The sequence below is a fragment of the Octopus bimaculoides genome, chromosome 5, assembly GCF_001194135.2.
Source record: "Octopus bimaculoides isolate UCB-OBI-ISO-001 chromosome 5, ASM119413v2, whole genome shotgun sequence".
Lineage (NCBI taxonomy): Eukaryota > Metazoa > Mollusca > Cephalopoda > Octopoda > Octopodidae > Octopus > Octopus bimaculoides.
In genome coordinates, this window is record NC_068985.1 from 23,827,011 (window position 1) to 23,831,627 (window position 4,617).

At 39.3% G+C, this 4,617-nt stretch overlaps 1 long non-coding RNA gene across 1 annotated transcript; it reads left to right on the forward strand.

Moving 5' to 3' along the window:
* Nucleotides 1-3,269: 3,269 nt before the first annotated feature.
* LOC106867715 (uncharacterized) lies at nucleotides 3,270-4,393 on the forward strand. The gene is made up of 2 exons (XR_001409178.2): nucleotides 3,270-3,517; nucleotides 4,056-4,393. It is a non-coding gene; the product is annotated as an uncharacterized LOC106867715 (long non-coding RNA).
* The last annotated feature ends 224 nt before the right edge of the window (nucleotides 4,394-4,617 follow it).

The window sequence follows — 4,617 nt, forward strand, 5'->3', positions numbered from 1 at the left end:
ATATATATATATATACTGTATATAATTATATATATATAAACATATATACCTTAAATCCATACTCCCAAGACCAATTTCATTAACATAACTAGTTTTTGTCCACCCTCACAAAAGCAAATATCTCGCATACGCACGCACATACATGCACACTCACATACACATACTCACATACTCATACACTTTCTAGCTGCTTCAATACCCCCCTCTCATTCACACTAGTTTCCCCTTTGCACTTGTTTCCTCAGTACAGTCCGTGCCTATATTTTTCTTCATCCGTTTCCCATCTCTCTCTTTGTGCGTCTGTTTCCCTCTCTTCCTCTCTCTCTTATCTCCTTCTCACCCCTTCCTCTCCCTCTGTCTGCCTGTCTGTATCTCTCTCTCTCTCTTCCTCTCTCTCCCTCCCGTCATACTAATCTTCATATCTCCCTTTCATCGATCTCGCTTTCTCACTTCGTAATTCCAGCCGCATTATTGACTGATACGCATGCGCGATACCATCTTCCTGTGCCAGTCCAGTAAACTAGCTAATATTTAAAGTTGGTTCCCCCCCCCCCCTTGGGAAAGAAAGCTCGCTGCCGCTAAACAGTATTTATATTAAGTTTTGATATGCAGTTAATTTGGTTGCTCTCTCCCCATCTAGATGTAATCGGCTTGTCGATTACAGTAATGTGTGAACAGAATACTCGGGAGACATCAAGCAAAACATTTGCCTCGTACCTCTTCCTGCCTCCAGCTCTGCACGCACTTACGAATAAGCACGCACGCACACACACACACACGCACGCGGGCGCAGGCGCACGCATGTACGCTTGTACGCTCACACGTTTGACACAGTCACATAGACAGATACACACACACACACACACACAAACAAACACGTAACTGTGTGCATGGTCATATCAAAACAGTTCTGTTGTACACACGCGTGTGTGTGTGTGTGTATGTGTGTGTGCATGTGAGTGAGTGTGTGTGTGCTCGCGTGCGTATGTGGGCATGTATTTTCGCGTGTGTATGTGTGTTGGCTTATATCTATTGCCGTGCGGCGTTATACGTACATACACATATAGATATATATATTCATAGACAAATACGCCTATATATTTACACACGGGACCACACGTATACACACATACATAGCCAAACACACGCATTCACGTATTATAAGAGGCCAGTTGGCTGGAGAACAGCAACCACTGAATTACTGAATCACAGAGCCACACAATCAATAAAGCAACCATCAAACCAACTAAAAGGCTACTTAATAAGGTAAATTAGCAATTATCGTTACAGATGGTTTACATCACGAAACACACGGTGTTGACACGATATGGATCTCCACCGGCAAAAAGACAACATAAACAGCAGCACAGCTACATTTTTATATATTCACTCCTTGTAGGCTTTTCGGATTTCGACATTGTACACTGCATCCAGAAACTGACTAGAGCTTGATCAATCGACTGATTGGAGATACGAAGCGAGGTCGAAACATTACAGTGTCTCAAAGTCCCATTATACTGTTAAATCAGTGTATCGTTGTTGTTGGCACTCCGTCGCTTACGACGTCGAGGGTTCCAGTTGATCTGGTCAACGGAACAGCCTGCTCGTGAAATTAACGTGCAAGTGGCTGAGCACTCCACAGACACGTGTACCCTTAACGTAATTCTCGGGGATATTTAACGTGAAACAGTGTGGCAAGGCTGACCCTTTGAATTACAGGCACAACAAAAACAGGAAGTAAGAGTGAGAGAAAGTTGTGGTGGAAGAGTACAACAGGGTTCGCCACCATCCCCTGCCGGAGCCTCGTGGAGCTTTAGGTGTTTTCGCTCAATTAACACTCACAACGTCTGGTCTGGGAATCGAAACCGCGATCCTATGACCGCGAGTCCGCTGCCCTAACCACTGGGCCATTGCGCCTCCACATCAGTGTATCGCGTATGTTATAAAACACATCGTCTTAAGGGTGGTGCTGTTCTCTGATGAGGGAAAAAAACAGCGATCAGATATTCACGCCTGAACCTACCAGAATGTATTAAGAATGAATAGATACATAAGCTAGTTTGGATTATCGCTGTTCATAATGCGCCTCATGAATTATCATGTGTGTAGCAGATATTAATACGCATCACCAAATAATTTGCTGATTTCTATAAACAAGAGCCTGTTTGAGGAGTGCAACACAACCAGGTCGAAAAACGGTGGTGTGTAGAAGTTCCATTACTCCGTTGAACCCGGTCAATCTCGTATGTTATGAATACACATCGCCAAAAGCAGTGGTTTTCAACCATTTTTTCTTTTACCTACGGACCCCTTTGATTTCTATTTTACTCTACTGGACCCCCATTGCCACTCGATGTTTAAATAAAACCCCATATTTTTAATAACAATTGTTGGGAATTGTCGTGTGTATATATATATATATATATATATATATATATATATATGTATGTGTATATGTTTGTGTGTCTGTTTGTCCCTCCCCCCAGCATCGCTTGACAACCGATGCTGGTGTGTTTGCATCCCCGTAACTTAGAGGTTCGGCAAAAGAGACCGATAGAATAAGTACTAGGTTTACAAAAAATAAGCTCTGCGGTCGATTTGCTCGACTATAAAGGCGGTACTCCAGCATGGCCGCAGTCAAATGACTGAAACAAGTAAAAGCGTAAAAGAGTAACGATTGTTAAAATATTTTGTGTATTATAGAAGAAAAACCAATTTATTGCACACTAGCAAACGCACCAATCTTCTGGACGGTTTAAGTTGCTTTGGTGGTATATTTTCACCAAATGATTGAACTACCGATAAGGTTTATGAATAGCATGGCAATTTATGTTTCCGATTAACCTAGTATCGGAAAATCAAATTGAAGGCTGGTAACTGTAGAGGTCGTTGCACTTTAATGATCATAAAACATATAAGTTTGCTAGCGATGCAAAGTAGAGTTACTGAAGTGTTTTGGGGTGTAGATTACGGATAATGACTACAAAATATTTTATGGTCCCCCAAGGATCATGTGGGCTAAAATGAGGAGGCGTTCATCGGGAGTGTAAAGAAAACAGCGATGCGATATTCACGTTCGAATGCGCCAGATCATATTAAGAATGAATAGATACTTTATTGTTTGGATTCTCGCTGTTCTGCATGCAACCCATGAAACATGAATGAATTTTATACTAAAAGAAGAAGAAAAAAATGCAAGAATAAAAAAGACGTCAGCCTACACTACATCTATGACGTAAAAAACACAGTAGAAAGGACGTAATGGAAGAGTTAGTCTTGCAATACTTATTTCCCTTGAAACTAATCAAAGACTATTTGCAGTGACGTACTACATCAAATTTGTGACAATCTAAAGTATATTTATAAAAAAAAAAAAAACCGGATAAAATAAGGAAGACAAAAAGTGACAAAAACAAAAGGAAAAGATAAAAAGAAAGACGAAAACAACCATTTTCTCACGGAGACAGTTGACTGCCATACATTCTGAAGAAATTTTACGCTTAAAAATGATTGATGGGTGGCGTATTTTTTACAATTTCTTCTGATATACTCGATATTACAAAATATATAAATATGTTTCTGGAGTGTATACGTCACTATGTATGAATGTATGCATATACACGCACACACACACATGCACACGTACACACACATATATATATACATGCATATATGCATTCATATATATCTGTGTGTGTATATGTATGTGTGTATATGTATATGTATGTCAGTTTTCTTGAGAATATATTGCTGATTTAAGATAATGTAGACGTCAGTTTAGCTCATAGTCGACAAGTGACATTTCACTGCACAACACTCTTACTTCCAGAGACACAATAAATCATTAAGAATCTTATTCAGACTCAATAAATTGTAACAAATCACATTCAATGCGGATCCCGTTAGCTCTTGAAATACCATTTTGTTTCCTGAAAATTGACGAAGATAAAGACCTAAGTCTTTCATCATCTTAGCAGTCTATCTATAGTTTACGTTTTCCTTCTTTCTCGTTTCTGTTTTTATATCTTCCAACCGTTTTCTTTTATTTCGCACAGTTCAAAGTGAAAATCGAGTCGACGTATTCTGAGAAGTCTTACTATTAAGATGTAGATAGAAAAGGAACGATAGAAATAAAAACAGAGACAGTGATGCAGAGGAAAGAGGAATTAAGAAAAATACACGGGAAGAAGAAAAAAGTAAAGAAAGAAAGAGGAAGAAAGAAAGCTTTTCTCTCGCGATGCAATCTCAATTTATAGCGCGTTTAAGATGACATCGATAAAACTCCACCCAAACGGTCATCTGGATTGATAGCTGTCTTTAGTGGCATTAAGCAGGATTCCAAAGTGATTTCCCGCAGTCCTACGAAAGCTCGAAAAACTAATTTTCTCTTGTATTTGTTTGTTTGTTTATTTATTTGCTTTTCTTGCTATTTTTGTTCGTTCTTTGTCGTACTTTTACACTCTCTCTCATTCTACCCCTCTCTTTCTGTTTCTCTTCCTTTCTTTCACCTTGTCCCGCTTCTATCTCCGTATTTATGTGTCCACTGATTTCCTCTGTTTCTACAGACACAAACACACACACACACACAAATACATATAAGTGTATGAATATATATAT